The following is a 14,352-nucleotide window of genomic DNA, read 5'->3' as shown; positions in this document are numbered from 1 at the left end:
GTTTAATTAATTAGATGCTCTGGAGAGCTATATATATGTTGTTAGATGAGAACTATGTATGTACTTTGGTTCTAATGTGATGATGAACTTCTATTAATTTGGTCACTTAATTATCTATTCATGATGTTCTGTAATGGTTTTTGACACACTTAATTATATATAATGCACGCAGATGAACCGGCAATGGATGTACGGTGACAGACACACCTCCGAGTACATTAAGGGCGTGCATGATTTTCTCGAAGTGGCTGAGGCAAACAAGCATAATGGTTTTATGTGTTGTCCATGCCCTACATGTGGGAATACGAAGTCTTACTCTGATCGGAAAATCCTTCACACCCACCTGCTTTACAAGGGTTTCATGCCACACTATAATGTTTGGATGAGGCACGGAGAAATAGGGGTTATGATGGAAGACGGCGAAGAAGAAGAGGACGATGACAACTATGTGCCCCCTGAATACGGTGATGCTGCAACGGGGGAAGCTGCTGAAGATCAAGAGGAACCAGACGATGTGTCCAATGATGCTGCAAGGGGGGAAGCTGCTGAAGATCAAGAGGAACCAGTGCCCGATGATGATGATCTCCGCCGGGTCATAGTCGATGCAAGGACGCAATGCGAAAGTCAAAAGGAGAAGCTGAAGTTCGATCGCATGTTAGAGGATCACAAAAAAGGGTTGTACCCCAATTGCGAAGATGGCAACACAAAGCTCGGTACCGTACTGGAATTGCTGCAGTGGAAGGCAGAGAATGCTGTGCCTGACAAAGGATTTGAGAAGCTATTGAAAATATTGAAGAAGAAGCTTCCAAAGGATAACGAATTGCCCGACAGTACATACGCAGCAAAGAAGGTCGTATGCCCTCTAGGATTGGAGGTGCAGAAGATACATGCATGCCCTAATGACTGCATCCTCTACCGCGGTGCGTACAAGGATCTGAACGCATGCCCGGTATGCGGTGCATTGCGGTATAAGATCAGACGAGATGACCCTGGTGATGTTGACGGCGAGCCCCCCAGGAAGAGGGTTCCTGCGAAGGTGATGTGGTATGCTCCTATAATACCACGGTTGAAACGTCTGTTCAGAAACGAAGAGCATGCCAAGTTGATGCGATGGCACAGTGAGGACCGTAAGAAAGAAGGGAAGTTGAGAGCACCCGCTGACGGGTCGCAGTGGAGAAAAATCGAGAGAAAGTACTGGGCTGAGTTTGCAGCTGACCCAAGGAACGTATGGTTTGGTTTAAGCGCGGATGGCATTAATCCTTTCGGGGAGCAGAGCAGCAATCACAGCACCTGGCCCGTGACTCTATGTATGTATAACCTTCCTCCTTGGATGTGCATGAAGCGAAAGTTCATTATGATGCCAGTTCTCATCCAAGGCCCTAAGCAACCCGGCAACGACATTGATGTGTACCTAAGGCCATTAGTTGAAGAACTTTTACAGCTGTGGAATGGAAACGGTGTACGTACGTGGGATGAGCACAAACAGGAGGAATTTAACCTGCACGCGTTGCTGTTTGTAACCATCAACGATTGGCCCGCTCTCAGTAACCTTCAGGACAGACAAACAAGGGATACCACGCATGCACGCACTGTTTAGATGACACTGAAAGTATATACCTGGACAAAAGCAGGAAGAATGTGTACCTGGGCCATCGTCGATTTCTTCCGACCAACCATCAATGTCGAAAGAAAGGCAAGCATTTCAAAGGCGAGGCAGATCACCGGAAGAAGCCCGCCATGCGTACCGGTGATCACGTACTTGCTATGGTCAATGATTTACACGTAATCTTTGGAAAGGGTCCCGGCGGACTAGCTGTTCCGAATGACGCTGAGGGACACGCACCCATGTGGAAGAAGAAATCTATATTTTGGGACCTACCCTACTGGAAAGAGCTAGAGGTCCGCTCTTCAATCGACGTGATGCACGTGACGAAGAACCTTTGCGTGAACCTGCTAGGCTTCTTGGGCGTGTATGGGAAGACAAAAGATACACCTGAGGCACGGGAGGACCTGCAACGTTTGCACGAAAAAGACGGCATGCCTCCGAAGCAGTATGAAGGTCCTGCCAGCTACGCTCTTACGAAAGAAGAGAAAGAAATCTTCTTTGAATGCCTGCTCAGTATGAAGGTCCCGACTGGCTTCTCGTCGAATATAAAGGGAATAATAAATATGCCAGAGAAAAAGTTCCAGAACCTAAAGTCTCATGACTGCCACGTGATTATGACGCAACTGCTTCCGGTTGCATTGAGGGGGCTTCTACCGGAAAACGTCCGATTAGCCATTGTGAAGCTATGTGCATTCCTCAATGCAATCTCTCAGAAGGTGATCGATCCAGAAATCATACCAAGGCTAAGGAGTGATGTGGCGCAATGTCTTGTCAGTTTCGAGCTGGTGTTCCCACCATCCTTCTTCAATATCATGACGCACGTCCTAGTTCATCTAGTCGACGAGATTGTCATTCTGGGGCCCGTATTTCTACACAATATGTTCCCCTTTGAGAGGTTCATGGGAGTCCTAAAGAAATATGTCCGTAACCGCGCTAGGCCAGAAGGAAGCATCTCCATGGGCCATCAAACAGAGGATGTCATTGGGTTTTGTGTTGACTTCATTCCTGGCCTTAAGAAGATAGGTCTCCCTAAATCGCGGTATGAGGGGAGACTGACTGGAAAAGGCACGCTTGGAGGGGGGGACTCAATAATATGCAGGGACGGATATTCTTGGTCTCAAGCACACTACACAGTTCTACAGAACTCTACCTTGGTGACCCCGTATGTCGATGAACACAAGAACAGTCTGCGCTCCAAACACCCGGAGCAGTGTGACGACTGGATTACATGTGAACACATCAGGACTTTCAGCAGTTGGTTGGAAACACGTCTCAGAGGTGACACCACTGTTTGTGATGAGTTGTACTCGTTGTCCAGGGGACCATCTTCGACTGTATTGACTTACAAAGGATACGAGATAAATGGGAATACATTTTACACGATCGCCCAAGATCAAAAGAGCACCAACCAAAACAGCGGTGTCCGCTTTGATGCAGCAACCGAGAGGGGAAAGGACACATATTATGGTTACATAATGGACATATGGGAACTTGACTACGGACATGATTTTAAGGTCCCTTTGTTTAAGTGCAAATGGGTCAATCTGTCAGGAGGCGGGGTACAGGTAGACCCACAGTACGGAATGACAACAGTGGATCTGAACAATCTTGGGTACACTGACGAACCGTTCGTCCTAGCCAATGATGTGGCACAGGTTATCTATGTGAAGGACATGTCTACCAGACCGAGGAAAAGAAAAGATAAGGAAGCGAATACATCATACGATGAGCCAAAGCGCCACATAGTTCTTTCAGGAAAAAGGGACATTGTGGGAGTGGAGGGCAAGACAGACATGTCTGAAGATTATGAAAAGTTTCATGAAATTCCTCCCTTCAAAGTCAAGGCTGACCCAAGCATCCTGATAAACGATGAAGATTATCCATGGTTACGGCGCAATAAGCAAATGACACAAGCGAAGAAAAAGTGAAGACTTTCTCCCGCAACTATTATGATGATACCATGCCAACTTTGTAATAGACGAGTATGATACCATTGTCCGTTTTGTACAAGAAGTGCATCTAGTTTTTGCCGTAACCCTCTCAACTTTCTTGCACATGCTATGTGGATGAAATGATGATACCATGCCAACTTTCAACCTTTTCAGAGTTCATTTGAAATGCTTTTCAATTTTAGGGTCTTATAGCTCAAAATAATTAGTAAATGCATGAAAAATAACAGGCCAAAAATTAAAAATTATGCCACCTACTGGGCCACCACGGCCTGAATACGATTAGAAACCCATCCATGGGCCAGGATTCAGGCCCGCAGAAGGCCAGTAGGCCCACAGGCATGTACAGAGAGGTTAGGCCCATAAGCCTGCTTTAGAGAGGAGCTCGACAGCTCAGGCGCACCGCACCTTATAAACAGGTGCGGCTCTCTCTTAGCTAGCGAGGTGGGACTAAACTCACCACTACGCCGCTGTGCAAGGCCATTGGTCCCGGTTGGTGGCACGAACCGGGACCAATTCCACCCTTTGGTCCCTGTTGGTGCCACGAACCGGTACTAATGAGGCTGTGGCCCCACGAGCACCTTTAGTACCTGTTCGTGGCACGAACCGGTACTAGAGTTTCTTACTAAGCAGTTTTTTAGTCCCACCTCACTAGCTGAGAGGCACTAGGAGCGGTTTATAAGCCTTGAGTGCAGAGACGATGAAGAAGAGGCGCAATGCTCACGTTGCTTAGCTTCAGGCCTTGAGGAATAAGGTAGACTACATCCAGCTATGTGCAGTGCAGTCTACACTATTCCGAAAGGCTTGAAGCAAATCAACGAGCATTGCGCCTCTTTTTTTATTTTTAATAACTTATTACAACTCCGGACTTCTTGTGTTCCGACAAAATAAAATAAACTTTAATAAAATTTATGAAACTAAAATTAACAAAGTATTTTCTGTTCAAAACATTATAAGAAACCTCTATTATTATTGAAACTAAAATCATATAAAATTGATGCAACTAAAATTATCGAAGTATTTTCTGTTCAAAATCATTAAAAGCAAAAAGAATTTTCATAAAGAACTTTTTTTGATAGAAACTTTAATAGCAAAAAGAATTATCATAAAATAAAATAAATAAGTAATTAGAAACAAAATAAAATAAAATAAATAAGTTTTTTGTTGTAAGTAGAAACAAAACAAAATAAATATAGCAAAAAAGAAAACAAAAAAACTAAATACAGCAAAAAGAATTTTCATAAAGAACCAATGGCACTAATAGAAAGTTTATATTTTTTCTAAAACTAATGGCACTAACAGACAGTTTATAATTTTGCTGACCTAAAAGCAAAAACAATTAAAAAATAAAGCAAAAGAAAAAAGAAAATAAATAATGCAAAAAACAAAACTGAAAAACTGAAAAAAACTATTTTTATAGTAAAGTTAATCACAAACTTCTGATTCACACAAATTTCATAGAATTCAAATTTTAACTATTTAAATTTGAAAACTAATGGCACTAACAGAAAGTTTATAAATTTTCTGACCTAAAAGCACAAAGAATTAAAAAATAAAGCAAAAAACAAAAGAAAATAAATAATGCAAAAAACAGAACCAAAAAACTGGAGTTTTTTTTAAAAAAACTGCCACCTATTGGGCCACCACGGCCTGAATACGACTAGAAACCCAACCTGGGCCAGGATTCAGGCCCGCAGAAGGCCCAATAGGCCCACAGACAGCACAGTGTGACATTAGGCCCGTAAGCCTGCATTTGAGAGGAGCTCGAAGGGCAGCCGCAGTGGGGCTTATAAACCACTCCGAGCCCCTCTCAACTAGCGAGGTGGGACTAAACTTTTGGCCGCGGGCAGCGTAAGGCCTTTGGTCCCGGTTGGTGGCACCAACCGGGACTAAAGGGGGGCATTGGTACCGGTTCGTGGCACCAACCGGGACCAATGCCCCCCCTTTAGTCCCGGTTGGTGCCACCAACCGGGACCAAAGGCCCACGGTTCCCGCCCTTTGCGCTGCTGAAAAGGGACCTTTCGTCCCGGTTGGTGGCACCAACCGGGACTAAAGGGTGGCATTGGTCCCGGTTGGTGCCACGAACCGGGACCAATGCTCTGAGTATATAAGAAAACACTTGGCGTTTTTCAGATTCATCTCTGCAGTTGCCCCCCGACGACGCCGCCAGGCTGCCCGTGCTCGCCGTCGCCGCCCGCTCCTCGTCGCCGTCGCCCCGCGCCCTTGCCTCGACGGGTCGCCGCCCGGTGCTCGTCGCCGTCGCCCTGCCCCCACGCGCCGCCCCGCCTCGTGCTTCCCTGCTCGCGCGCGCCGCCTCGGCGCCCCGAGCCCCCTGCCCGGCCCGCGCGTGCTCGCCGGCGCCCTCGCCGCCCCCGCCCTGTCCCGCCCCCGCGCGCCGGCGCCCTCTCCGCCCCCGCCGTCGCCATCGTCCTAGCCGCCCCCGCTGTGAGAGTCGCCGCCCCGACTCTGTTTTTTTATTAGTTTAATTGTTTTTTGATCATATATATATATAATGTATATGTGTATGTATGTGGCTATATGTTTTTGTTCATATGTGGCTATATGTTTTTTTATTTTTATTAGTTTAATTTTTTTGTTCATATGTGATGTATATGTGTATGTGGCTATAATGTATATGTGAACAAAAAAAATTGTATGTATGTAGATGTTCAAAATGTATGAATATATTTGTCAAAAATGTTTTTTTGTTCATAGAAAGTTTTTTGTTCATATATAGAAAGTTTTTATATATGACAATGGATATATATTCGATACAGAGAAATGATGATCCATGGAAAAGTTTTATATATGCAAAAGTTACAATTTTAGAAAAGTTTTATATATCTAGCTAGGAAGGGAAGAAGAAGAAAAAGAAGGATAGGAAAGAAGAAAATAAGAAGAGGAAAGAAAGAAGAAGAGGAGAGGAAGAAGAGGAGAAATAAATAAGAAGAGGAAAAAAGAAGAAAAAGAAAAGGAGAAGAAGAAAGGAATAGAGGAGAAGAAGAAAAAATAGAAAATATTCTATTTTTTCTTCTTCTCCTCTATTCCTTTCTTCTTCTCCTCTTTTTTTTCTTCTTTTTTTTCTTCAATCCTCTCCTCTATTCCTTTCTTCTTCTCCTCTTTTTATTTCTTCTTCGTTTTCTTATGTTTTATCGGGTCTGTCGTCGTCGATATATACCCCTCCCGATAACTTCAACACGAGGGGGGATAACTTCAACACGAGGGGGGGGGTCGATATATCCCCTCCCCGATAACATTATTTCCCCGTGTATATATATGTCGTCGTTGTCGATATAACCCCCTCCTAATAACTTCAACACGTGGGGGGGGGGTCGATATACCCCCTCCCCGATAACATTATTTTCCCGTGTATGTATGTCGTCGTTGTCGATATTACCCCCTCCCGATAACTTCAACACGAGGGGGGATAACTTCAACACGAGGGGGGGGGTCGATATACCCCCTCCTCGATAACATTATTTTCCCGTGTATGTATGTCGTCGTTGTCCATATAACCCCCTCCTGATAACTTCAACACGTGGGGGGGGGTCGATATACCCCCTCCCCGATAACATTATTTTCCCGTGTATGTATGTCGTCGTTGTCGATATATATAACTCCCTCCCAGATAACTTCGACATGATGGACGGTCGATATGTATACCCCCTCTCGACCGTGATAACTTATACCACGGGAGCACCCCCCGGCCCTCTCGCTCGACCAAAACTCTCGAGGACACCCAAACCCTAGAAAAAAACGATGTCGGTCTCCTACCCCCTCCCGCCGCGCCCCTACCCTTGAAGCGTTGCCTAGGCCACCCCAAACCCGGAATAAGCTAGGTCTACGTTTGCACTAATATATCCACCTGCTGTCATGTTTGTGTAATAATTGCCATGTTGTAATATTTGCAGAAACAATGGAGCACGGACGAGATGAGCAAGCAGAAGAGGTGTTGGGGGACATAATCTTAGCCGGAGGTGATATCTTGTCGTATCTTAACGACAATGATGGTCTGGAAGAACAGGGTGAAGAAGCAGGCTACGGTGATCGAAGAGTGGAGGAGGAAAGACATGATTATGATGGCTCCGGTGACCCAATGCTGGTGCAAGAAGGAGCCCGTGGTGACGGCTCCGGTGACCGAACAGAGTCCGGCCAGGTAAATATATTAGTTAAGCCTGTGCTGACTAGCTAATTGATGCATTCATTGTTTTGGTATGTACACATATTAATTAACACTCGTTTTTCTTCTTTTTTCTAGCCCTCCGGATCGAGCACAACTTCGGTAAAGAGACGAGGCCCGAAGAGAAAGTTGCGCTCGGATGAAAGGTTTGAGATCACAGCAATCGCGCGCGACGGCCAACCGATTGAACCCCTCCGGACAAAGGATGCTTTTGCTGCTCAGTGCGGGGTTCTAGTTAGGGACAAGATCCCGATCAGCATCCACCAATGGTATAAGCCTAAGAAGGAAGACCCTGAGGTGTCTTATGTCAATGATATGCAGAAAGATGATCTTTGGACTGAGCTGAAGGCAAATTTCACCCTACCGCCAGAGGAGGATCCGGAGAAGCCAGTTATAGAGCAATTAATCAAGTCTCATGCTCTTAAGAAGATGGCAGACCTATTCAGGAGGTGGAAGAATGAGCTGAAAACGTTTGTCGACAAAGAAGAGACACCAGAATTCATCGGCCGGTATGAGAAGATCAGAGATCACTGGCCCGCATTTGTGGCCCACAAGACATCGGAAAAGAGTAAGAAGATGTCAGCGACAAACAAGAAGAATGCTGCGAAGAAGAAGCTTCACCATCGCACGGGGTCAGGTGGCTACCTCAAAGCCCGGCCTAAGTGGGCCAAGTCTGAGAGGGATCTGCTTGATAAAGGGATCGAACCAGAGACAATGAACTGGCCAGACCGTTGCCGGACTTGGTTCTTCGGGGCTGGCGGAACCTTGGACCCTGTATCAGGGAGGTGTCGTTGGACGGACGAGCAACTTGCAATACCCGTCAAGAAGCTTAAGCACTATATCGATGCAGCGCAGCAAGGGACGTTCGTTCCAGACAGAGAGAACGACGAGCTCACAATGGCCCTCGGGAATCCTGAGCACCCTGGACGGACACGAGGCACGCCAGGCTCCGTTCCGTGGAAGGCTGGTTTTCCGGACGCGGGCGGTTACAAAACCCAGGAGAGGAGGAAAAAAGTGGAGCAGATCCAAATTCAGAAGCTGCACGAAAGGGTTCAAGCGCTAGAGGAACGAGACGGCAATCGAGATGCCGAAACTGCCCCCGAAGCTACACCGCCATCTCAGCGGAGAAGCAGCGTGGCTTCCACCGAGCTGCTTCAGCTGGAGCATGCGGCTCCTGCTAGCTACCCCGTGGATGCTATCACGGAGTCTCAACATTGCCACCTTATGGCGGAATGGCAGAACTTCAAAGTCAAGGCGGCTGTTGGCTCTGTTTTACCTACTGAACCCGGCGCAACCTACCACTGCCGGCCGATTCCAGAAGGATATGCTAGGGTGATGGTGGATGAAATAACGGAGGGATTTGAGGACCTCCAGCTTGACCACCCTACCGGTGAAGGGGAGACTCGGCTGGGTTCTGCTCTGAAGACTCCATGCCTATGGCGGAAGGAGCTCATCAAGCTTCCGAACTGGACGGCTCCGGCGAGTAAGGGCACTCCGCCTCCTCCTCCGCCTCCTCCTCCGGCGAGTGATCAGGGCACTCAGCCTCCTTCTCCGGCGCGTGGCGGCACTCCGCCTCCTTCTCCGCCAGCGCCGGCGCGCCAGAGCAGCCAGCCTCCTCCTTCTCCGCCTCGTCAGCAAGGGCGGAAGAGACCCGCCGCCGCTGCGGCTGCTCCGGCGCGTCGTAGTCCTTCTCCTCCACCTCGTAAGCAAGGAAAGAAGACAGCCGCAGCCGCTCCGTCTGCTCTGCCGGCGTCTAGCAGTACAGCTGCCAGAGGCGGGAGGCAATACAGATTCGGTCCTTCTCTGAAGACTCCAGAGAAGTTACCATACGAGAGGACCGAGGAGGAGAACGCGAAGATCGTGCGAGCCGAAGTGAAGAACTTCTTTGAAGGGGTGAAAGCAAAGAAACATCCACCTCCGGAGGAGAAGGTAGATCCGGTGAAAGCAAAGCGCACTCTGGCTGCCCTGACAAAACCACCAAAGTCTCCGCCGAGAGGCAACTATGAGCGCGTTCTTGCAAAGACATATGCCGAAGCGGAGCGGTCGGGAAGTACTGTCAGTGATAAAAGGATGAAAGAACGACGAGCTGGGAAAAAAATTGCCCAGCTCGGCGAACAAGCGAACCAATCGTGCCCCCCGCTCAAGGTGTCAAAAGACATCGTCGCTAATGATCCGAGTATGGTGCCCGGTTATAGCAATCTTGGAGATTACCTGCCCGACGATGTACATTATGAAATCATGGAGGTGGACGAACACAAATACCATTACGGGAAGCCTCTCGTCAAAGATGAAAGATCTCTAAGCACGATGATGCGAAGACTACATGATTGGTACATGAAAACCTGCAGAGAGTCTGATGGGATGGATACTTTGACGCTGAGAGTTAAACCGGAGCATGACCTCGTTGGAATTGATCTGCTGAGTGTTCCATTTGAGGATTTCTTCCAGTTTTACAATCAAAAGGCCCTCGATAAAACAACGATCACTTGCTACTGTCTGTAAGTAGTACTACTTCTGTCATTAAGTCTCTCTATATAGGTCAGCTCTTTCATTGCATGTATTTATACTTATCCTCACTATATTATGCAGATTGAAGATCGCCGAATTGAAGAAAAGACAAATCGGTGATATTGGGTTCATTAACACAAATCTCATAGATGCATATACGGTTGAAAAACATCCCAAAGAAGCCGAGGCCAACTTGCTACAATCGTTGGTATTAAATCAAAACAAAGATATAATACTCTTTCCTTACAACTTCAAGTGAGTGTTACTGTCTTGTGCATATTCGGTTTCCCTTATTAGTCCAGGTTATGGTAATGTAATTGATGACTTATGCATGCATGCGCAGCTTCCACTATATTCTCCTAGAGATTAAGCTTGAGCAGGGAGTAGTAACCGTCTTAGACTCGAGACGAAAAGATCCCCAGGACTATGCGAACATGACTCAAATGCTCGAGAAGTAAGTTAAATCGATCATTATCCACCATATCAGCAACTTTGTTCATTTCCTGATATCAAGTAATTGTTTTCTTTGTCTGGCAGGGTTTGGAGAAAATTCACCTCAAAAGCTCCGGGACTGCCGAAGAAGCTGCAATTTAATCACCCGAAAGTAAGTACTATAGTAGCATGTTCCGCGCATCTCCTAGTGATTCAAGCGCTAGTTTCATCAATACCATTTAGCATGCTTGCTTATCAGTTTGATTGACCTCTATTTCTTGTAAAGTGGTTGTGGCAGGAACCCGGGAATAATTACTGTGGATACTACGTTTGCGAGTCCATCCGCTACACGACCTGTGAGCGGGGCTACACTGAAGAACAATATGAAGTGCGTAAGCAATAATATTCACAATTTTATTTTATTACCATCATTTGTGTTGAGTTTCATTTATTCATATATATATATGTATTGACCCCCTTCTTCAAATTAGATGTTTCGGAAGCGGGATGAACTCCTAGCAGAAGATCGTATGCGAGGAATTCAAGAGGAATTGGCGGCATTCTTCCTTGACCACGTGATCGCTGAAAACGGAGAATACTATGTGGACCCTGTGTTCCTACAATTTAATTAGGAGATTGTATTGTAAGAGATAATTATTGTATATATGTAGCCGGTAGTGTCGGATAGATATACGAGAACTTGTTGTTCGACCAATATCTCGGAGAAGGAGAGGTGGTCGATATCACTTCTCTCTGTATGCATATGTTCATGACGATCTTCTGTTTCCTTCATTTGATTACTAGCTAGCGTGTCTACTCCTCTCCATACGTATATAGTACGTAGCGTCGACCAAGCACGGAGATAAGAGAGGACACTTCTCTCTATTAATTAGCTAGCTAACACAATATATGAAACACCTAAATTAACCCCCCAAAACCCCTAAACCACCCCCTTTAAAAAAACAAAAACCTCAGCTCCTACCAGCTGCTGACGCGTGGATGCCTATTGGTCCCGGTTGGTGACACCAACCGGGACAAAAGGCCCTGCCTATTGGTCCCGGTTGGTGGCACCAACCGGGACCAAAGGCCCTCCTGCCTAGGCTCCCCGCACCGGCCACGTGGACGGCCTTTAGTCTCGGTTCGTGTAAGAACCGGGACTAAAGGTCTAGGGCATTAATAACGACCCTTTAGTCCCGGTTCCAGAACCGGGACTAAAAGCCCTTATGAACCGGGGTAAAAGCCCCTTTTCCTACCAGTGTCGGCGGCCTCCCTAGGGGAGGACTGCCACGCCTAATGGCTATCCTATGTTGGAAATGTCGCTGGTTGGGCAACCTGTGAGGGTTCATGAGTTCCATGATCTCACACGACAGAGTGCACCGATGATTCTTTTGTGGTGGAGATGCAGATCACAAAGTACTGCATGGAAGGTTTGGCCGAGACTTTGGGATATGATAGTGCTTATGGTGGTATCCATGGTTGTAGTAGGTGCCTTTGCATTTACCGGAAGAGGTCGTTCGATTGGGCATTGAGAAACTTCTCTACATATCATATAGATATGATATGAAGGAACTCAGGGAAAATCCGGGGAGACTGACTTGCTGGTATGGAGAGGCTAATAGGAGTGTGAGGTACGAAACATGGGATAGGATGAGATTCTTGAAGGCTGATTGTGATTTCCCCTAACTGTGCATAGGAAATTTCAACGAGGTGTTGAGGTGCGTGGAGCAATTTTGTCCAAAGGAGTGGGATGTGGGTCAAATAAATACTTTCAGATAAATTGTTGATGTTTGTCAGCTATGTGACTTGGGATACATCATCCTTGCTTGGACTTTTAAGAGGAGGGTTCAGAACAGGTACTTTTGTCGCATGAGGCTGGATTGTGCAGTAACCTCAGCCGTTTGGCGCTCCATGTCCCCGCTTGCTTTGCTTTGCATGCTGTAAAATCTGATCACTCCTCTATTATGCTGCTAACTAATATGGGAGCCCATAATCAGAGGATCGACAAGTCAGTTTTCAGGCTTTGGTGGAGGAACTGTGGGCTTCCTCAGGGCTAGCTCAGTTGGAGAACTAAAAAGGAAACTGGAAAGTGTGGCCGCTAGTAAGCTAGCCTAGGGTAAAGATTGAGCAATGTGTCATTGAACTTCGCTTCCATGAGGTCATGTGGCATCGACGTGCATGTGTACAGTGGCTTGTGGAGCGCGACCGTAACACCAAGTATTTTCATCAAAAGACATCCAACTAGATGAGGAATGAGGACGAGAATGTGGCTCGATGGTTGGTTGTGGCAGTGGCCATACAACCCACCCAAGATCGATCCCATGGATCAATGTAGGTATCTCACCCGGGGTATTTTCCCTTTTCAGGTACCTCACACATGTGCGGGGCACAGGGATGATGACGTACCCGTTGTTCACGGCGTCAGATGGCTTCCGAAGTTTCTCAAGACGTGTCCCATGTGAATAGGTTGCAGCTTGGCAGGCACATAGCGGGTGTGTGTCATGGTGTGCGCCTATACTGGTCTATGACCTATATCCATGTAACTGAGGCTCAAAAACACTAAAGAAGAATCGGGTGCTGCTTCTGGTTCATCCTAATGGCACCATATGTGGCGATCCAACATCCCTAGAGCAGATGGCTTGGAGTTTTATGAAACCATGCATGCTTCAGAATGGGTGATAGTCATATAAGTGGTTCTGTCCCATGTACCGTGTAAAGTCTCAAATGAGATGAATGCAATGCTCCTGAAGCAAATGTGATCTTACCCTTTTTACCGTCGGGATCTGTGGTAATTTGAGGATGGATGACTGACCAGGAAGTCCCTTTTTGGTGTGCATGAGTGACCACAAAATGCACAAAAAATATTAGTATTTATCTGTGAGGTTACTCACGATCTTGTCAAACGTAACGGCCACGAACCCGTGACCGTGGTCGGGGCGTTACAGAAAATTGAACCAAAAATTGCACAACTGTAATTAGAAAATGAGGATCAAAATCCTCCCAACAAACATCAAAATGAACATTTGGAGCAACGAAAAAGGAACCACAACACAAGGACCATTGACAGATACACATACAAACAAGTTATATTCTTTGTACCAACGGTAATTTTATCTTATGAATGTCAGCTGGGAGAGCGATGTCATGCAAACTTCTTTTGTGACAAGTTTAGTTGGTAAGAGATCAGCAAATCTTGCCGTTTTTTGCCGCAGAAGTTCTCTTCTTCCCAGAAAATACCACGCATTTCTAAAAAAACTGTCAACCCCATAAAACTTGTCATCTAAAGCATTCGGAAAGGCCAATACCTCGCAGCGAACGTCGCCAGCTATTGCGGTCCTTGGACCGAACGGCTAGATAGTTCATGCATCACTTTTATACAAAAGCTAAAAGTTGGATACAATTCGAAGTGACATGTCCAAACATTGGAATGGAAAACTTTCTGTCCACCCCCACAATGCTCTTTCCAGGACATGTGACCTCGTATGATGGTCATTGTCACCAACCAGTAAGCTTATATTACACTACTGCACATCTTGGTTGTTAAAATCCTCCCAACCAACTACAAAAGGAGCACCTAGGGAAACGGAAAAGGGATCACAAATTCACAACTAAAGACTGCCTTCATGGATACACATACAAACAATAGGATCACATGTTTTATACCAAACAACCAAACAAAA

Source organism: Triticum aestivum, chromosome 5D, assembly GCF_018294505.1.
Source record: "Triticum aestivum cultivar Chinese Spring chromosome 5D, IWGSC CS RefSeq v2.1, whole genome shotgun sequence".
NCBI classification, from domain to species: Eukaryota; Viridiplantae; Streptophyta; class Magnoliopsida; order Poales; family Poaceae; genus Triticum; species Triticum aestivum.
This window is presented reverse-complemented; position numbering follows the sequence as displayed.